The following is a 22883-nucleotide window of genomic DNA, read 5'->3' as shown; positions in this document are numbered from 1 at the left end:
ACCGGAAAGCCTGTGACAAGCAGGCAAGGTCTTAATTCGCAATACCACTAGAAAGCCCTTTAATTATTGAATCTTACAAACGAAATATTCTATTGGCTGCAACTCTCTCAAGCCTAATTCATTCCATGTATGTTTTTGGTCCACACAAACACTCATCCACTCTGTACCTTAGTCATACGGAGATAACTACATTACTTCCTTTCAAGGATTAATTAAATTATGTTATGCATAAGGAGGGGCCAGCTTCACACAGCACGCTGGGGTCCAGGCTCAACCAATCTGACCGGTCATGGTCCACCCTGGAATACTCTTAGAATATAGCCAGATGAGAAATCCTATGAGTCCTATAAGGGAACTCTGGTGGCCTAGTGGCAAGAAGCTGCACTGCAGTTCCAAAGGCACAGGGCTCAAATCCACCAGCTGCTCTGTGGAAGAAGGATGGGCAATCTCCTCCCATGGGACTAACTGCCTCTGAAAACCTGTGAGAAGGTCAGCTTTGAGTCTGTTCCTACTTGAAGGAACTATACTACAACAACAACATGAGCCACTTTCTAATCCGCTGCAAATGTCATGAGACCTTGAATTTTCCTTGTCCCTGACCCCTTCTAGCCTTCTGTAGGCTTCCAGGGAAGTCTTGGAAACTTTGCTTAGGATTTGTGGATCATGCTTTTACTCTTTGACAAAATATAAAAGTTTTGTTTCAATTACGTTACCAAATCACAGGGTTTTTTATCTATAAAATGGGGATTACATGGGAAGGAACGTGCAATTTTAATGTTACCACACTCAACCCACTTTGGTTTGGAGCAAAAATGTCAAGAATGTCCCAGTTGCCTCGCGCCTCGCCCCTCCCCCAACTAGTCACTTCCTTGAGAAACCAGATAACATCTGAGGTGCCAGATCAAAGACCAGACCAGACAATGGATTCTGCTAAGGCTCTGGCCTGAACACAAAAGCTCAAATCCAACTTCATTAACATCCCAGATTCTGAGAAATACCTTCTTCCCTCATCCTCCCCAGGACCCCTATAGGAAGGAAATGCCCCTAATTGCTCAGCGCCATTTTGACGGTCTCCCCCATTCGTGTGGTCACTTGGCATCCCTCTCAGACCATGCAATAAAGGCCTGTTTATTTCTTGGGACCAGCTTCTTTCTTTCTTTCTCTCTCATCTTTTTTCCCCCCCTCAGTTCAAATACTATGACTTGTTTTTCTTTATTGACATTTTAATGAAAGATTGTAGAGAGCTTGGATTTCCATTCATTCATTGTTGCTTTTTTCTCCTTGCCCACCCCTCCCCCCAGCTCGCTTTTCTCTTTGAAAAGAAAAAAATTCTTTCATTGTTATACAATCCCCCACCCCCACCCCCACCCCAGTCCAGATCTTATTGTGGACTCGTGTCATGCAAATAATATCAACTCTTTTTCCATCTAACACCATTTATTTAAGTAAAGCAATGATATTTCATTAATGCATCTCTCAGGTCTCTGGAATCTTAGTGTTCTCCATGGTTTTGATTTCTAATTTAAGGCAATAATATCTAATTTGAATGCTCAACTTGATCATATTTTAATACAGAAGAGAAGCCCATTCTCCAGAGATCCTTCCATTTCGGGTCTTTAGACTATTGTCACATTGGAAGCACGCTGACATAACTATTGGCCCAGTTTCCTGACATCAGCACTGTATTGAGGCTCAGGGTTCGTGTATGAGAACATAACAGATCCTTCAAGCCCACTTTTGTAGTTCTAACGCTCATTGCTCATTCTCAATCTCAGCAAAAGGTCCTCCCAGGCTACGTGGAGCAGAAATGAAAAAATATTCCCCAGCACACGATCACCGTGACAAAACTAGGATGGATCCTCTTTTAGTTGAAACTTGAGTCCTTGTAAAGCAGATGCTTTGTTTGAAAGATTATCTACTGGAAGATTGGCTGAAAAGCATCCGTGATTCTAGTGCAACAAATAAAATCCATTTTTCCAATATGAAGCATTTAAAAAAAAGAAAGAAAACAAAAATAAGCCCAAACCCAAACCAATCGCCTCTGAATTGATTTTTTTTTAAAAATTATTATTAAATTGAATTGATTCTGACTAATGGGTTTCCAAGGCTGGAAATATTTTATATTTTTTTATTTATTATTTTTAAAATTTTATCATTTTTTGGTGTGTGTACCGTCAAATCGGATCTGACTGTTACAGGAGGAGATTGTCCCTCCTTCTCCAGCAGAGCATCTGGTGGATTTGAACTGTGCACCATTGGGATTGCAGTGCACCTTCCTGCCACTAGGCCACCAGAGCTCTCTTTATGTGAAGAGACTGCTTCATTTTCTCCTACACAATAACTGATCAACTTGAATGACCAACCTTTTGATTAACAGTCCCATCCTTAAGGCTCTAAAGCAACCACCTGTTGTGGCATTATCATGCTGTATTATGCAGCATGATAATATGAAGCATTGCGAGTCCTTTGCTTAGATTCTTTGTACGCTTCATTTATTTACTACAACTTTTTATAAAGTGGAAACTCCAATACCTGGGAATGTAGGAAAGCATATTTGATCGGATTAGCACAGCACGTGGCTGAGTCTCCTGAAACAGCTGTCTTCTCTGGGAAATATGTATTAACCATTTGCTCTAGCAATGTGTTATCTTCATCAAGTGTTTTTGATTTGGGAACATATGCTTACATTTTCAAAAATGTTTCTTTTCCTTTCCTAAGCCTCTTGCCGCCCAAGGGTGAAAACACATATTTTGATTACTAAGAATTTGTTATTCTGCATAGAAGAGCATTTTATCAGCACCATGCAAGTTCATTGGCTTTCCTCAGGAGATCAGGGTAAGTATTGTGCCTAAATTTTTGAGGTAATAGATTCATAAATTGTTCTTTTATACCACCCAGTTGCTAAAATCAGTAATAAACGTACATTATTTTAATAATAGTGCCAGAATAGGACCCAGAATGGTCATCACATGGTGTAAAGCAAGATTTTTGTTTGTGTCATCATCTGACTATCACCATTAGCCTGTTTCGGGATGAGTAAAAATGCAGTATTGTTGTTGTGTACCGTGGAATCAGAACTGACCCACAGCTGACACTCCAGCAGGTTTTTAGGGGCAGTTAATTGCCCATCCTGATCCCAAGAAGCAGCTGGTGGATTTGAACTGCTCAGATTAGGAGAGCAGATGGGGTTAGGCCAAGAAGCAAGAATGAAGTGCAATTATGTTGGATTGGAGTCCTGGAGTGACACAAAGAGTTCATATACTCCACCACTAACTGAAAGATGGGAGTTTCAATTCCACTCAGAAGCAGCCTGGAAGAAAAACCTAGCAATCTGCTTTTGAAAAGCTAGCCATTGAAAACGCTTTGGAGCACAGTTCTACCCTGATATTATGCACGGTCACCAAGACTTGGAGTCACCTTGGAAGCAGGTCTGTGTGTGTAAGTGTGTGATAGACATCTCAGTCTTAACTATGAAATATTAATAATAAACATAGCAATAATACTCTTTATATAGGTTGAGAAAGAACTTTCTCTGACCTGCTAGCTCAAAAGGAAAAGACAAGTCCTGGCCCGGCTCTCTGCCTCAGTGGCACTGGGAATAGAAGTAAAAGTCTGCAAGTTGAGGAGAATCAGAATTTGCAGCACTGACTTTCAGAATAAACCCCTCTCTAACGGTAAGATGGAGTCCTTGGACAGGATAGGTGATACTCAGTATGATGGAATACAGCAAGTTGGAATAACTAGTATATAAATTCCCCTCTTGCTTTTTCAGAGGCATCTGTCTCAACATCAGCTTCTTACACAGTAGAATAATCTCCTCTGTGGAAACAAAGAGTTTCAAAAGGAATCCATATTCTCTAATCAATTTATAACAATTTCATTAACTAGATCAAATAAATGCTGTCTATTAAATATCCAATGCTTTGTGTAAAAATCTATGTCTAATATACTCAACAGCCTAAGGAAGATGATTGGTTTGTTCTCTTGAAACTATCTTTTTTATTGGCCCAATGACAGAGGATATAAACAGTCTATAATGCAAATGGGTACTTCCTCCAAAATTTTAACTTAAGAAAAGTTGAGTTGGTAAATAATTTTCTCCAATTTCCAAGAAGCATGTTGTTACCAACATACTGGACAGGAAGTGGATGCCACTCCTGCTTCTAAGCCTGTCTGAATCTGGGAGCTCTACCAAACACTGTCTACCATGGTTGAAAATCACTGCAACCCCAAGTTACCTGAGCACAGCAAATTGATAGACCAGTGCTGAATGACTTAGAAGAATGTTCTTTCCAAACACAATTAAATCCCGCCCACCAGTTACTGATGACTTTAAACAAGAGGCTTCTAGCCCTTAGCTTATTGTTAACTACATCCAGAAAATCTAGTCAGCTCACACACGCTTGTGAACAAATTAAAAAGCAACCAGTCCACATCTGTTATTATTTCTACTAGTTATTTCCATTTTGAAGATAATGTGCTATATTGAAAGTGTTAATACCTAGGATCAAAGAACACTAAATCTTTAGTAGAGGGCAATTGTAAAGTTTTGTTGATTGGGTTTTCACTCAGCATCCCTGTCTACAACAGAATGAAATCCTGTCCTACTGTGCACCATCTCCAAAATCTCTACTGTGCTCTTGGCCTGTTGCTGCAGTCACTGTGTCAATCTTATTGAATAAGTGACACTTACTCATTATCCAATTTTTCAAATGCATATAAAACAATTGAAAATTCCATGATCAAGTGCCCCTTAATTTTATTATTATTATTAGTGTGTGTGTGTGTGTGTACCATCAAATCTGATCTGACTGGTACAGGAGGAGATTGCCCCTCCTTCTCCAGGAGAGCATCTGGTGGATTCGAACCACATATCTCTGGGATATGATTGATGCCTTTGAGCTCTGGTGCTGGAGAAGAGTATTGAGAATACCATGGACTGCTAGGAAAACAAACAGATTTGTCCTGGAAAGGGTTAAACCGGGTGGCTCCTTGGAGGTAAGGATTCTGAGGCTTCGTCTAACATACTTTGGACATGTTGTGAGGAGAGACCGGTCCTTGGAGAGGGACATCATGTTTGGGAGGGTGGAGGGACAGCGCAGGAGGGGAAGGCCCTCTATGAGGTGGATTGACTCAGTGACTGGGATAATTGGGATGGGAGTGTCGGAGACAGTGTGATTGGCACAGGACAGAGTGGAGTTTAGGGCTGTTGTACACAGGGTCGCTATGAGTCGCAAACAACTCGACGGCACATAACAACAACAACAAACAACATCTCTGGGATTGCATTGCAGCTTCTTGCCACTAGGCCACCAGAGCTTCCCGCCCCTTAATTTTTAAAGTGGCATCATTTGCTCTTTGGCAGTTTACAGAAGTCTTCGGTGGCAGATATTCCCAATGCAATATGTTGTCTGAGTTTTTTGACTGCTACCATGGGTGTTGATTGTGGATTCAAGTGAAATGAAATCGTTGACAACTTCATTCTTTTCTCTGTTTATCAGGATGTTGCCTATTTGTACAGTGGTGAGGATTTTGGTTTCCATGTTGTTGAGTTGTAGTCTATATTGGAGACTGTAGTCTTTGAGCTTCATCAGTAAGTGCTTCAAGCCTTCTCCCTTTTTTGATAGAAAGATGGTGTCAACTTCATATCACAGGTTGCTGATGAATCTTCCTCCAACCTGATGCCATGATCCTTTCCTTACAGTTCAGTTTCTTGGATTATTTGTTCAACATATTGAACAAACTCAATTGAATTTAACTTAATTGAATTAAACTCACTCATTGTCATGTGGTCGGAACTGACTCACAGCTGACTCACCAGTGAGTTTTCAAAGGTTGGAAATTGCACAGGAGATGATAACTCATCTTCCTCCCTGGAGCAACTAGTGTAATTCATATTATCAGAGAGGAGATGCCTTTGGGTTTGCGGCACCACTCCCTGTAGAGCTTCCTACAGATTGAACAGATATGGTAAAAGGATACAACCCAGATGCACTTGTTCCCTGATCTGAAACAATATTATGTCTGCTTGTTCTGTAGGAATGACTGCCTCCTGATCTATGTGTGTAAAGTTTGCACATGAGCACAATACAATGTTTTATAACAATAAAATAAAATGAGATTTGTTATGGCGCACACAGCTGATTGCCTTTGCATAGTCAATAAAATGCAAATAAAAATCTTCCTTATGTTCTCCACATTCAGCCAAGATCTAACTTATGTCAGTGTCAATTGCTCTATGACGTCTTTCATTCCATAATCTCTTCTGAATCACACCTCTGTCAGCTTGTCATAATATGATGTCTTTTGTGCTATTATAATTCTGAAAACTATGTTACTGATATTTCAAATACCAGCAGCATCACTGATGGTAGATATATTTCACCAAAGCTTCTAAGTCAGACTAGGAAGAAAGGCCTGGATATTTACTTCTTATCTTATATAATGGGCCCTTGGAAACCTATGAATAGCAGAGGCCATTTCATCTCAATTTCTCCAACATAACATGGTGACTATTATTCCCAGTATTCATTCCTTCACTTGTTCATATCTTTACTTTCTGAAGGAGATTCACTTTTACTATACAACCTCCAATCACCTTATACGTCCCCTCTGACTCTCATCACCCTTACAATTCCCTATTCACTTGTCTCCTGAACCTACTGAGACCATCACAAGCATAGAGGTTGATGAGTGCTGTAATTTATTTTATGCTTTTCATATGTTTTGGTAAATTTTCACACCTATAAAAACCAGATTTAGCTGTCAGCAAATAACTTTAAGGTGGGTATTTTGTTTTCGTGTTAAAGACAGGGAAAGAAAATCTTGTGGAGACTAATACTTCTTTATTTCATTCCTTCTTTTTTTTTTTTCATGGAAACTAAACACTCTTTACTAGTTTATTGAATTAAAAAATTGAAGGTCCCACATTTTAAAAGGCCTTTTTACACAAAGAACCCACTCAAGGTCTGGTAGGTAATCTGGACCTGAACAGAGGAGGGGTTCCGCACACAGATAAGACTCCAGACCAGGACCTCGATAAGAACGTGACAGACCCACCCTCCAAAGAATCCTATAAAAAACTGCCTCAAAGCCCCCTTGAAATTGCAATAGTGCAGCAAAACAACAAGTAAACAACTGCCTGTGAACTTGTTATTTCAAATATAGACTGAAAAGCCAACAGGCATTTTTTTCTTTGCTTTTTTTTGTGCAATTCTTTAAAACAGATCGTAAGTTGCAACATCCACTCTGAACAGCACTGTCCCTTCACAGAAGGCAGGAAGCGGCCGGAACCTCATGTGGGCGGCCGGCCTCGGTGCTGGAGGCTGTGGAAGTGGGCCTCCTTCAGGGTCTGGTTGATGTGGAAGCAAAGGCCTTGGCAGAGCACAGACTGCTCGGGGGCGGGCTGGGGGGTGTTGGGGCTCGAGCCGGCGATGATCTGGTGTAAGCTGGTTTCTGGGCCACTCGCCCGGTCCGGGTTGTTGATGCTGCTGCTGCTGCTGCCGCCACTCTCACTACTGGAAGACTCTGTGTCCCAGGAATCTTGGAAGGCAGGGTTCCGGCTACTCCTCTTCGTCTGCGGAGGGAGGTGGTTGTCCCATTCCTTCTCCTTTTTCTGGGGCGGAGGTAATCGGCGGAGGGCTATTTCATTCCTTCTATATTTCTTATCAATCCACCTCATAGAGGATCTTCCCCTCCTGCGTTGTCCCTCCACCCTCCCAAGCATGATGTCCCTCTCCAAGGACCTGTCTCTCCTCACAACTGTCCAAAGTATGTTAGATGGAGCCTCAGAATCCTTGCCTCCAAGGAGCAGCCTGGTTTGACCCTTTCCAGGATGAATCTGTTTGTTTTCTTGGCAGTCCATGGTATTCTCAATACTCTTCTCCAGCACCACAGCTCAAAGGCATCAATTCCCCTTCTATCCTCCTTGGTCATTGTCCAACTCTCTGATGCATAACAAGTGATTACAAAGACCATGGCCTGTATCAGATGCACCTTAGTCTCCAGAGTGACACCATTGCTCTTCAGTACCCTGGAGAGGTCCCTAACAGCAGACTTTCCCACTGCAATATGTTTTTTGATTTCCTGGCTACTGGTGCCAAGAGTGTTGACCAGAAATGGACAACAAGCAAAATCTTGGCTATTTGGCAAGAGAATGTTATGAATAATGTGTGTAGACAAATGAATCGCATATAACATATATAAAGCATATATATAACTTTGAAAATATGGTATAATTAAAATGATAGGCTTTTCTGATTTTGACCTAGAAATAAAAGTATGCTACAAATTCCATACAGTTGGTCTAGAAATTGAATGTGGTTATTAAAATTTCTGCCTAAGCCTCTGTGAACCAAAAAGTTAATTTTAGAGAAATTCTGAATAATTACCATTTTCAAAATCCAAAGAATACAGTTGACATGTCTAGACTTGATGCTTCACCTCAGCAATATTCCTTTTAGAAATGTTTCATTTAGCGTAGAAGAGTAATGTCTTTTCACTGTAAAATACAGCATCAACAATTATTGCATGCAATTCTTTATTTTTCCCTTCCCTCCCCTTCAGAAGGCTATGTGACAACGGCAAATCATGTTATATTCAAAATTCCAAGGAGTAGGTGTCTAGGCAACAGAATGGAAAAGAAATGAAGGACCGTATCTCTTTAACTGTCTTCTTGCTTCTCTCAACCTATAATTTACTTTAACACGGCTATTCATCATGAAGATAGCTGCGTGATGGATGTAACAGGCAAGGGTAATGGATAATGGTGTTTCAGTTTGCCTTTTCATATACTTATGAGCTGTGTATTCAGCTAGAGATGTTCTCCATATAGGTTGATTTTGTGTGTGCATATAAGTATGCAGATTCAGCCAAAGAGATGCATTTATATCTCAATTACTGTAGAGTTGGTTCCAACCCCTGGGTACCTTTCATTAATTTCTGAGAATGTAAATCTTTATGGAAACAGATTGTCTCATCTTTCTTTCTCCCATAGATCAGTTGATAGATTCAAACTGTAGGTCTTTTGATTAGCAGACCAACATGTAACGCACTGTACCACCACGGCACCTTACATTTATATTAGTATGTGGTGGGGTTTTGTTATTAGCTATCACAAATCTTTCATTCCACACCTACAATGCTATTGTTTACAGATTAGGAAATCAAGATTCTTTTCAGCACTCAATTTGTACCGTCTATGCTCCAGACCCTTTGTGATCCACCAATTGCCCTTTTAAGTTTAATTTATTATCTCTGTTTCAAATTAAAAAAAAAAAAAACTCATGCCCACCAACAAATGGACAGAAAAACCATGGCACATTCACACAACAGAATATTATGCAGCATTGAAAAACGAGATTGCCCATCTTTTCTCCATTTGTTTTATTAGTTGTGTTATATGATTGTGACATTGAATAAATGTTGGTTTTGATTTCTGATTCTTTATTGCAAAATATAAAGAATCTTCTTGCTTTATGTAAATTTTCTATACAATTCCTGAGGGATAGAACTGTTTAAAAAAGTGATATATGATTAGGTATTATTATCATGAGAGGAGTCCAGAATGAAGGCTGCATAGTAGAGTGCACTTGGGGGGAGGGATTGCATAACAATGAAAGAATTTTTTTTTTACTTTTCAAAGAGAAGAGTGAATTGGGGGGAGGGGTGGGCAGGGAGAAAAATGCAACAATGAATGAATGGAAATCCAAAGTCTCTGTAAATGTTCATTAAAATTAATAATAATAAAATAACAAGTTTACTAGTTCCATAGAAGCTGTTTGCACCTCTAAGACAGTGACTTGGTCACTCTTCAAACCTGGTATAAAACTCACTCCCTTTGCTCAAATTTTAACCAAAGAATAGACAGATTTGTATGGTGAACAATAACACCAAGGAAGTATTCACTCCTTAGAATAATCAGCCACATAAAATCAGAATTGCCCCCATCAACAAACGAATGGATAGAGAAGCTGTGGTATATTCACACAATGGAATACTATGCTGCATTGAAAAACAATGAACTCATGCAATATTATTCACAATGGGTGACCCTGGAGGACATTATGCTGAGTGAAATATCTCAGTCGCAAAAGGACAAATATTGCATGGTGCCACTGCTGTAAAATGGGACTGATATCAGGGTAGGGTTGAAGGATTACTGGAAACAAGAATTACAGGGAGGGGATTGGAAAAGTCTCCACATACCATTTTAGCAAACACAAACACCTTCATTTTTGAGATGACTCCCCTTGCTCTTTGGCACCTCTCCCACCACATCCTAATCCCTAACAACAGAGGGGGCCAAGGGGCACCACCAGGCTGGGAGTGGAAGGTGAGTGGGCTAGGGTGTGGGCCCTGCACTCTGCCCCATAGGTAGAATGGGGTTGCATGACCCCTCTCCAGGAAGCTGCGGTGCACCTGGTCCTCAGTGAGTACTTTAATCACTTCCACTGCTTGAGAAAGGAATGCTCACCTTTCTCCGGTGGAGCTGCTGGTGGATTTGACTGCGTACCTTCATGTTGCTATCATAATTCCTTACCACTAAGCCACCAGACCTTCATACAAAAAATATTGAGTAAGAGTAATTTACAACTTCGTCTATCTCTTCTTTATATACAGGGAACACAGCTGGAAGAGTAGCTTAAGCCTTGGGCTGCTAATGTGTTAGAACAGCAGACCTTTGGGTTTTTTCACTCAAGAGTAAGCTATGGGCCCATTCTGACTTAACGCTGCACGACACAACAGCCAAAGCAAATACGCAATAAACTCCGTTTTTAAAAGTAAGGCAGTAGAGTGAAACAGCATAATTTCAGAAATTAAGAAGAGAAATTTGGTTTTAATAGAGCATTAATGTTAAAATTCTGGCTAAAGATCCTGATTCTTTATCTCCTTTCATCAAGTCTTTTTCTCTGTCTTCTTTCATGTCTATTGCATTGTTTAAAAGCTGAAAACTTTGAGGATCATTTTATATTTATAAACATTAATAACAAGTCAGTGTGTATCTTGATGTTTCTGCCAAGTCTATGATTATCTGCATGTCAACGTTCCTTTCTCTGTCCTCACCCACCTATGCAGCCTTCTCTCTCGTCAGATTTTCTTTACATTATCTCTCTGTGGTTTTTGCTTCTCAAGCTTCTTTCCATGTGACTGATTTAATTTGTTACAGTGATAACTTTGGCTAATACTGCACATCTTCTGCAATTTCAAATTCTCTTTGACATTTAAAATTTACCCATGTTTGTTTATTATTTATCTCAGCCAGTATCCGAGAATTCTGGATAGAGCCTTAGCTCAATTTCTCTTTTTCCTCAAGTACATGCTCTCTTCTATTTCACTGTGAACCAAAAAGAGCATTTTATTCCCTTTTCTTTCCTCCCCCCGCCCCATATACATCTTTTCCAAACTGATGATCTTCAGATTTTCAGTACAGTATGTTTGTTGTTATGTGCTGTCAAGTCATCTGCAACTCATAGTGACTCTATGTACAACAGCCCTAAACCCTGCTCTATCCTGTGCCAATCCCACTGTCTCCAACACACCTACCCCCATTACCTCAGTCACTGAATCAATCCACCTCATAGAGGGTCTTCCTCTCCAGCACTGTCCACCCTCCCAAGCATGACATCCCTCTCCAAGTACATCCCTCCTTGCAACATGCCCAAAGGATGTCAAACAAAGCTTCAGAATTCTTGCCTCAAGGAGCAGTCTGGCTTCACCCTCTCCAGGACAAACCTGATTGCTCTCCTAGCAGTCCACGGTATATTCAACACTCTTCTCCAGCACCACAGCTCAAAGGCATCAACTCTTCTTCTATCATCCTTAGTCATTGTCCAGCTCTTCAATGCATAGCAAGTAATTGCAAAGACCATGGAAAGCAAACTGAATAAATATGTTTAACTTTTCACTTCTCCCAAGTTCTCTTTAAACTTAAAAGGGAATATTAAGGGGGAAAAATACTATTAGAGATAATAGAAACTAGGGAATGGCATTATACACAAGTCGATAACATTCATTAGTTTTGTTAGGACACAGTGTAAAACATTAAAGATTGAGAGAATAGAAATACAGCCAGTGAGAGTCTGATTGACGCGATGTCCATGCCTGGAGAGTTCACGAAGGTGATACCAGGCAGAATCACAAGGCCTATTCTAAACCAGTTTACATTTCTAGTAGTTTGTTGTCAGTATATTACTGCAATACTCAAGGTTCTTTGGCGCTTGTGGATTTGGTTTTATGTTCTTCAGCTTCAACTTGAACTTACATATGAGCAATGGGTGATCTATTCCACAACTGGGCCCTGGCCTTGTTCTGACTGATGATATTGGGCTTCTCTTCTTTCTCATCTCTTTCCACATATATTATCTATTTGATTCCTGAGTATTCCTTCCTGGTGAGGTCCATGTGAGGTGTCACTGAGTCAACTCTGACTCATAGCAACCTTGCTGATGACAGATGGAATCCTTGGTCGATCTTGTGTCACCCACACAATCTCTGATATGCTTAAACCCATTGCTGCAGTCAGTGTGTCAATTCCTCTCATTAAGAGTACAAACGCAACTCAACTCACTAGCACTGTCTAAGGTGCCCATGTTTCTCCTTGGAACCACCTTGGGTTAGCAGCTCAGCGCCCTGTGGACTATGTCACCAGAGCTCCCTTGTTGCGTGAACAGTTCCGACTTTTGCTGCCAAAAAAGATGTTTTCAGTGACCAAGTTCCTTCGACAATTCCATCAGGCACTCTCCAGCATCATTTCTACACTTACGGATCATTCTTCTTTTTTCCCAACTTTTATATTCCAATTACTAGTAATTGTCAATGCATCATGAGTGCGTATTTGATCAATTTTACATTCTAAAACATAGTTGGTGTGAAAATTCGAATAATAGTTGTAATAGCTGGTCTTCCTTCTAAGTGAAAGGGTAATGTTCTATTATCATCAGTGTTGTATTGTCAGGATAGAACTTGAAATGTTCTTTTTAAGGTTGATGTGAATCCATTATTCTTCAACTTGCCATTCTTGGCATTGTAAGTAATATGGTCTATAGACCAGTGGAGACTTTCTAGGTACATAAGGCTAGATAAGGATCTTATATTACATGATATGGAATCTACTCCATAAGCATGTCTTTTCCCTTAAACTACAGGTGATTTCACTGGGAAATATTTAAAATATTTCAAGGTCTACTAGTTCTCATAAAGAATAAAGGAGTTGTTGTTGTTGTTGTTGTTATGTGCCATCGAGTCGCTTGCGACTCATAGAGAGAGACTCTATGTACAAAAGCTCTAAACGCTGTTCTATCCTGTGCCAACCTAGCCATCTCAAACACACTTATTCCCACTGCTCCAATCACAGAATCAATCCATCTCATCAAAGGTCTTCCTCTCCTTCGCTTCCCCTCCACTCTACCAAACATGATGTCCCTTTCCAAGGACCAGTCCCTCCTTGCAACATGCCCAAAATATGTCAGACGAAGCTTCAGAATCCTTGACTCCAGGGAACACTATGGCTTCACCCTCTCCAGGACAAACCTGTTTGTTCTCCTAGCAGTCCAACGCACTTAGACACAAAACTACTAGCAGACAAGAAGAAAACCACTGAAAATATTAACATATAAATCTTAGTAAAATTTTAATGACAGAGTTCAGTTATACATTAAAAGGTCAACTCATCACAGACAAATAAGATTTATTCAAAATGTATGGATTATTCTACACCAGGGAAGTGTTACTATATTAATAAGTACTTCAACATATTAACAGGCTAGAGGCCCAAACACCTTAAGATAATCTAAATAGTGTTTAAATGCCTTAGTAACAATTCAGGATCTAGTAGTACTAATGTTTGATTTTTCATTGTTAGTAACATATTGTTGTGGTGTGTCATCTCCTTTAGGAACCAACTCATAGTTAAGTCATAGTTGAGCCTCTTGCTGGTTTCCAGAGGCAGGAAACCACATCAGAGGAAATTGCCTTCCTGGGTGCAGCTGGTGGATTTGAACCACGTGCCTTTGGGTGGGCAGCACAATTCCTTACCTGTGGGCTACCAAAGCTCCCTTTATTAGTAACTTAAGAATTGGTAACTGGTGAAATGCTGCACACACCAGAAATGAGACAGTGATGCTAACAATAAAGTTTTAATGAACATTCTAGAAACAATTATACTCATTGCCATTGTTGGACATGATTCATAGCAGATCCAGCAGGTTTTCTGCCACTGTAAATCACGTGGGGGAAGATATTTCCCTTTTTCCTTTGTAGAGCAGTTGGTGGATTCAAGCTGTGTGCCTTTGGGTTGTAAGAAGAAATAATCTTATTCTAAAGAAGTCTAGAAAAGAATGCCCATTTTCCATTCGTGGGATTGTACTGTCTTTGTTGCGGAAGAGTTGGAGCCAGCTCATAGCTGACTCTCCGTTGCGTTTCCAAGGCTATAAAATGCAGGTGAGTGCTTTGTCATCTTTTCCCCTCAGAGGCAGATCCAAATCATCAGAGAGGGGTGGCCCGAGGGGGAACAGCACAGTACCCTGGGACTACGCCTCTAGAGCTCCCGGAATATATATACTGAACTCGAAAACTCACACTCACTGCCTCCAGTCAGCTCAGCTCTGATGCAGAGCTGACCCTCCAGCCAGTCGTCAGAAACTAAATCGCTCACCTTTCTTCTGCTGAGCAGCGGGTAGATTCAAACCGCATGCCTTTACATTAGCAGTGCACCTCGCTATGGACTTCGCCACCAGAGCTCCCTGAATCTATATATGTATATATCAGGTAATACAAAAGACAAGCCAGCTGAGAACCGACTAGACCCAAGAGGCCACACTGCTGATCACAAAAGGTAATATATAAAATCGATAGCTTTTTCCCTATAAATCGTCTATGATTAGGCTGGTAACCAAAAGGCTCAAAGGGACCACAAGCCGTTCCACAGGAGAGCATAAATGAGCCGCTCTGCTTCCATAAAGATTTGCAACCTTGTGAAGCTTATGGGGCAACTTTCCCCTGTCATAGAGGGTCGCTATGTGTGAGAACTGACTCCACAGTACTGGGCTTGGGCTTGAATTTAGAAATAACGTGGAAGATTTTTCTTGGCCTTAGTAGCAAGAGAAGTAAACACAGCAGGAATCAATCTTACGGGAATGAGATAAAATTTACAGGGAAATAAGACTAGCAATGAAATTTCAAATAAAAAATCAACAAAATAAGTTGAAAATTTCAAGTCTTTATATAACCTCCAGAATTAATCAATAATGCAAACTTTAATTTTTATTTAATAAAAAACCCACTAACTACAGTATAGCTAACTACAGACATTTTGATAAATTCAGGATCTAATGAGAAATCAATGTATTTTATGTTCTTACTTGAATCCAAGAAGAGTTCAAAACAAATTAAGCATTCCCTCAAAAGAAATATAATGAGGTAAAATTTTAAAACAGATATCAGAACAATGAATTCCATTAAATAACCAATAGGATAAAGAATTGGAATCACTAAATGAAAATCTGGGGTTTGACCATAACCATGACAGACAAATGAATAAGTTGAGTAAGAATGAAAAAGTATGCAGAGATGTGTAAAATTAGGGTTTTTTAAATTTTATTTTATTATTTTTTTGTGCGTGTGTGTACCGTCAAATCAGATCTGACTGGTACAGGAGGAGAATGTTCCTTCTTCTCCAGCAAAGCATCTGGTAGATTTGAACCGTGCACCTCTGGGATTGCAGTACACCTTCTTGCCACTAGGCCACCAGAGCTCCCCAAAATTAGTTATTTTTTTAAAGTCTGTTTTGTAGCTAAAGTTGTTTTAACTTTTAAATGTATGGCCATTTATTACACAAACAACTAAAAACTGATACATACTATGTATCATTACAATTACAGGAAAACAACTCCAAAATATGTATTTAGCATGATTTTGCACTAAATGAGAACTGCCAAGAGGAAGAAACAGATGTTAGGGGGAAAGGTGTGGAAGGCAGTACACATGGCACCTATCTCCCTGGAAACTGCCAGACCGCTTGCCATTTATAATCTATAGATTCGCACTTAGTTGTTAGTCTCCTTGTGCCCAGTTTAAAATATAGAACAAGGCATGAATGCACACTGGAGAACATCTATATTATTTACTTATTTTTAGACAACATAAACAAGTCACATCAAAAATCATAAAGGTTTGAGTGTCTAATAAACGAAATTAAAACTATCAGTACATTTCTATTTGTCACTTCATTTGGTTCTCCAAGTAGCTTTGGAAGGGTAAACCCGATGAAGAGCAAACTTCCTTCAGAGATGAAGAAAGTAAAGTCCGGAGAAGTGAAACGCTTTGAACATAGTCGTGTAAAAAGTGCCTGAGCAAGGATTTATACTGGCTTCTGATTCTATTCAATAAATGATGCTGCTTGGATTTGTCCGTAATCTAGGTTGAAGCAGTTTTCTCTTTCTCTCCTTATCTGTTTTCTGACTTTATCCATTAATCTTTTCAATCAATTCTACGACAAGTTTAATCCTTTCCCAAATACATAGCTCCACAAGTTCTGAAGTGAAATTTGCTATTACAAAGGAATTGGGGTGTTCTTTTCCCATAATTTTCTCAAAATAGAAATTTTAAAGTGTACTTTTGTCACTTAAGAGGTTTCTCTCTAAGTTTTTTTATGTGTTAATTTTTTAACATGTTAATGCAACATCTGAACGCACAGCCGATTGTGAGGGTTTATGATTGGTCAGGATTTAGTTAAGAGCCCATGTTGTAGAGTATTCTGCATATTGTTTTTTTTTAGGATCTTACTTTAAAAATTTTTTTATTTTATATTGATTTGATTTTTCATGTTCTTGATCAATTCGTAGTGATGCATAACACTCCACTGTGTGAATGTACCATAATTTTGTCATTCATCTATTGATGGGTACTTAGGTTGTTTCCAACTCTTTGCTATTATAAACGGGACTGTAATAAACACGGATGTCAGTATGTGACTTTGAATTGCAGCTCTTATTTCTTTGGGATATAGACTTCATAATAGGATTGCTGGATCAAATGGTATTCCCAACTTTCTAAGGAAATGCCAAACTGCATTCCACAGCCGACATACCCTTTTCCACATTCTCATGATTTGCTGTCTGAAGTGTGTAAATCTTTGTTTTATCCTCGGCTTCCATATTCACTCATTCTCCCCATCTTTGTCTCATTTGTTACTTTCTTCATAGTTTTCATTGATGATAATATGTCTGTATTCCTTTTAATATTATTTACTCCCTTCTCTTCAAACCTTTAAACTTCAGCCCAGTAATTCTTTCCCTCCAGCCAGGTATTCTCTTTTTCAGTCAAGCATTTAATTTTATACTTTACCGAACTAATTTAAGAAATTTCATATATGTATGTTAATTTCCCAGTGAAATTTTAAGTATCATAATTTTAAACCTTATTTACTGAAATGTGTATTGAATCATTTATTGCTTGCTCTGTAATCCTGTAGCTCCACCTTCGTACTGTCTAACCAACCATGGAGCCTTACATGGGCTCTATTGCTATTATTTAGAAAAGCAGTAAGGTAAAAAACTCAACTCCTTTTGGGTTCTATGTTGATGTCATGTGCCATCCCACAGGAACCAACTCATAGGCAACAAATCACATAAGAGCAGATTACCCATCCTTCTCCCATGGAGCAGCTGGTAGATTCAAACTATATGCCCTTGGGATGGCAGTACAGCTTTTTACCACTAGGCCCCCAACACCCCCTTGTTATGTGCTGACAAATCAGAACTGACACATAGCTGATCCTCCAGCAGGATTTCAGAGGCTTTAAATGGGATGGGAGGTGATTACTCATTTTTCTACTGCAGACCACCTGGTGACTTTGAACCATGTGCCTTTGAATTGGCATCTAAGTTACATTCATATTTGTATGATTAATTTTCAAATATGAAGCACTAGGTCATCATTATTTGTGGTTAGTTCTTAGTTCAACACAATAATATAAATCAGTATTACTATTTTTATAAACTCATGCTCAGTAATTAAAAAACTTGTCTCTAAACATCGAGTGTGCTATTTCCTTTTTGTAGATTTATATAAAAAACACATCCCAGCACATTGATTCTTTAGTCTCAAGCATCAGCACCTGGATCATAGTCCCATTTAACGGGGAAAAGACAGCCTCTTCAACACATGTTCACGGCAAAACTAGGTATTTAGTTATAGAATGTTGAAACAAGAACCCTATTCACATAATGTACAACACTTAACTCAAGACGGATCAAGGAACAACATGTAAAATCTGAAACTATGAAGATCATTAAAGAACCTGAGACCTAGTTAAAAAAAATACACACACACACACACACACACACACACACCCAGCAAAACTCAGAAAAAACCAAACAGCTCCAATCTATGGCATAAATAGATAATCAAACATAGCTGAAAATGGAGAACCAACAGATTTAAACTAGATGATTGGAAGCTCCAAAAAAGGAAATCTTTTACGTGCATCAAAAGAGTTCTCCAAAAGGGGGGGGGGGAAGAATTTACAGACAAGGAAAATTTTTAGTAATGACATCTCTCACCAGGGACTCATCACTAAAATTTATGGAAAATAACCCATCAACAAAAAACCAATCTCAAAATAGGCAGAGGACATGAAAAACCACATTACAGACCTAACTGACTCACAGCTGACCCTCCCGCTGGTTTTCAGAGCCCAGAAATCACACAGGAGAGCCGGATGGGCAATCTCCCAGGCCAGAGGGTCAGCTATGGGTTGGTTCCAACTCCATGGTACACAACCGGGAGCTCTGGCGGCCCTAGTGATAGAAGCTGCAATCCAGATGGCACCTGCAGCTCCTTGGGATAAGGATGGGCAATCTCCTCCCGTTCCTCTGAAAACCGGTTGGAGGGTTAGCTATGGTTCCGTTAGCCTCCACATACAACAACAACTCCCCTGGAGGAGTTGGTGGATTCCTGATGCCAGAGAGCCATGGTCTTTCAGCTAGCCTCCTCTCCAAGGACTATGCCAGGAATTGGGAGATGTGTTGCACTGGGAAAGTCTGCACTTTGGGACACCTTCAAATTATTGAGGAGTATGTTGTCAGTTTGAGGACTAAGGTGTGTCTGATTCAGGCCATGGTCTTGGGGAAAGTGCAATACATAAATATATCTTGGAGAAAGTGCAGCCAAGGTGCTCCTTGAAGGCAAAGATGATAAAGCTTTGTCTCACATAATTCAAATATGTTTCTAGGAGAGGCTGTTACTTGGAGAGGGACATCATGATTGGTAAAACAGAGGGTGCGTATAGGAGAGGAAGACTTTCGTCCAGGTGGAGTGACACCATGATTGCTGCAGTGGAAGCTAGCATGTCAGGAAGTATGAGGATGGCACAGGTTAGAACAGGATTCAGATCTGTTGTTCCTAGGGTCACCATGACTCGTACTCGACTCAAGGGCCCCTAACAACAACAAACAGGTTTATTTCTATTGCTTTTAATTTTCTTTTCAAAAGTTAAAAGGATTGAAATTTCCCTTATTATTTTTTATATTGTACAATTTTCTAGTTTCTCCTGACATGGTAAATGTTATGTTGTGTAGCTTACCAGAAGTTTATTAGAGCTTTTAGTTTAGATGACAGTTGATCTGCTTAGCTTTCATCAAAGCTCTATGCCATCTTTTGTGGGCCATGGCTGAAATTTCAATTATTTATACCTGCTTGGTGCTGCTTTGAATCAGTCCTGCATATGTGGGGTTCAAAGATGATGACTGTTTGTTACACACTCCAATACACTGAGGTCAGATTAGTCAAGATTATGTTCTATTGTGGAGAAACTGATATAATTGTATTTTCCTCTTGCATGAGATCCCCCTTAAGTTTTTGTAACAGTGGGCAAGATTTTTGTACTTTAACCTCGTAGACTTGGTTTGCTGTAAGTGGTCAAGTAAGTGTGAGACTTCTTGGGCTGTTAGGTCCCAGTACAAGTTCTATACAGCAGTGATTTTAGAGAAAATTTACAGACTTTTAAAACTTTTTCTTTCGAGTACTCAACAGTGACTTTCATCGTAAGCTATCCATTAATTCTGTGTTATTTTTAGAGCAGATATTAGGAGTAAAGGAGATAAAGAAAACAGATGTGCTGTATGCACTTAAGGAATTTACTGGCCTACAGCGCCCCCCGTCAACCTTTGCGCTGTAGACAGAGAAAAACGGTTTTGTTCAGTGAAACAATTTCTATGTTGTCTGCAGCTTCATATTCAGTATGTGTGCCTCTTCAAGTCCAGAGCACATTCTTTTTCAGCATTTACCTTTATTCTTTATTCTCCTTTCTTGTTTTCATGAATGTTCATTAAGGCAACAATTAGGTAGCGAAATAAGCTATTTCTGTGCAGAAGGGTCAGGAAAGATTTTGTGAAGAGATGCCATATGAACTGAGCCTTTGGAGAAGGTCATTTGCAAGAGTGGGTGACTCTTCTCTATAGTAGGGTGTCTACTACTATAGAAATCAGCTCAGACACTCATTCGCAGTGTGGCTTAGTTTATTCATGAGTTTTGGGAATTTTGGTAGAAATCAGGGTTTATTGGAGGGCTGGAAAATTGTGCCATGAGATTTATCTGGTACATTTTCTACGAAGAAGCCTGCTGCTAGGCTTATACAGTGAGTAAGTGGGGCTGGTTGAGTAAGTCTGACTTATTCTGAAGTGGAATATTGGGAAATCTGTTAAAAAATGCATGAACTAATTCCTTCAAAACTGGTATGAGGTCTTTTTTGTTTTTCCATCTATTGATTCCTTGATTTCTTTCAATTTTAGGTTCTATATTTAAAATCAGAAAGTTGTTGTTGAATTCTGAAATTTTATGAAATTCAGATAAACCTACATGCTATCAATTCTTTGGTCAATTGAGATGAATGAATTAATTGTAAGTTTATAAAGAACTTGGATTCCCATTCATTCACTGTTGTACATTCCCCCCCACCCCAATATGCTTTTTTTCTTTGGAAAAAAAAAGTTCTTTCACTGTTGCCATCAATTCTTGGGTTGCACCTAGCTTCTGGCAAAACTCCTTTCTAATGCATCTATAGTATTAACATCTTAAGAGCAAGGTAACATCTAATAACAAAGTTGCAGGTCTGCTTCATTTACATATGCATGCCTTATCAACCAGGGCTAGAAGGCATCTGATTGTCTAGCCCTATACAATAGGTGTTAAACTATTGTGAATATCACTTCTTTGTGGTATGTATCTTGAGCTCTGATAAGATCTAGACTTGAGGCTGGTATTCATATCTAAAGCTCTCTTGTCTAAGAGGCCTCCATATCCAATTTATGGACGCCCCCTTCCCTTTTGTCACCTTGCTGTAAATGCCCCTTTGATAACATATATAAATTCTTCTGGAGCTTTGCTGGGTTGCTGGTGCTGGCTGTTGGGGTCTCTTTTCTTTGTCTTTTTCCTTTTCTGGATGTTTAGTACCTGGCATTACACCAGGTGCTGGTTTTCCTACCAAAATAATGTTGCAGCCCTCAAGAGTTTTCTGAAACAAGAAGTCCTGTTATCTTCAGAGTGGCCTGGACTGTCGCTGGCTGGGTAAGTGCCCTCAGAAAGTGAACCAGTGTTCTTTCTTTCCACTGTTGTTTTCCCAAAGCTGTGTTGTTAACGTGTAGATAGGACATGTGGATGTAAGGAGTAGTCATCCATTTTTGTTTTCAGGTGAAGTAATTACTACCTTCAGATTAAGGGCTGAGTCCTTTATTTAGCGTGCCAATGGGAACGTGTTATCTTTGCTGAAAGAAAGCCTCTGAACTTTCTTCCACTGCATCTGCAATGGTGAGGTGATTTATAGCATGGCACAGCTTCAGAGGCCAGTTTTCTGAATTGGAAAAGAATTCATTTGTTCATTGGGATGACAGAAATTCACCAGAACTTCTAAATCAACTTTTCTCTCAGAGTTCATTCTCATGTAATAGATGAGAAATGCCTGTTTGGCTTTAATGAGTGGAAGAAAGCCAAAACCAAAATCTTACTCCTGAGTGTGGTGGGCCTTGGAATTACTATCTTGTTAAGATAGCAAGATTACCTAGATATGAAGACCCAATAAAAATACTCAACAATTTTTTTTAAAGCAGATCAGTTGAGTTGGCCACTCCAGTCTGGCAACTTTAGCAGACTTTTTTTTTTTTCTGTCATAGATCCTATTAAAAGCACTGATGCTGCTAAAGAAAAGATCAGCAGTTTCAGCTGCAAAAAGTGTGGCGACTTGAAATGCCACGTGTTCCTCCCTGATGATTTCTAAGTGGAGGTTTTAGCGTATTAAAGTGCAATACATGGCACTCACTGATTTCATGGAGAGGATTTTTGTAGGCTCTTGGAAATCTGATGATGGGGAGGCCAATTTGTGTTGTTTATATTTCCCAATACACCCTGTTTAAGCTCTGTTTATATTTGTACAGAGCTTTTCCTCTCTAGTGTTTAATTTGTATTAAGAATTCCAGTCCAGTATCTTTCTTAAAAGATTTCTGCTAAGAAAACATATTCTTCCTGGTGAGGGTTAAACCTAGCTGCTCCTTGGAGGCAAGGATTCTGAAACTGACATACTTTGGACATGTTGTGAGGAGAGACCGGTCCTTGGAGAAAGACATCATGCTTGGGAGGGTGGAGGGGACCGCACAGGAGGGCAAGGCCCTCTGGGAGTAAAAAAAAAAAAAAAAAAATTGGTGACAGGCAATCAGGATGAGTGTGTTGGAGACGTGGGACAGAGCAGAATTTAGAGCTGTTCTACATATGGTCGCTATGAATTGCACGCGACTCTCCGGCACATAACAACAACAACAATATAAAATAAACATAATAGAATTATACCATTTTAAAACTTAATTATTTATATGTATATGTATTTATATCTATAT

General features: G+C 39.5%; 2 pseudogenes; one reads left to right on the top strand and one right to left on the bottom strand.

Annotated features, from left to right (window-relative positions):
• Positions 1–7294: 7294 nt before the first annotated feature.
• Positions 7295–10519, bottom strand: LOC102847123 (annotated as a pseudogene).
• Positions 10520–12092: 1573 nt separating this feature from the next.
• Positions 12093–22883, top strand: part of LOC102846718 — a 107947-nt pseudogene continuing 97156 nt past the window's right edge.

Source organism: Elephantulus edwardii, unplaced genomic scaffold (assembly GCF_000299155.1).
Source record: "Elephantulus edwardii isolate Elephantulus edwardi_28Jun2011 unplaced genomic scaffold, EleEdw1.0 scaffold00016, whole genome shotgun sequence".
NCBI lineage: Eukaryota > Metazoa > Chordata > Mammalia > Macroscelidea > Macroscelididae > Elephantulus > Elephantulus edwardii.
Note: the sequence above shows the minus strand (reverse complement) of the source record. Positions and strands in the feature narration are given on the sequence as shown.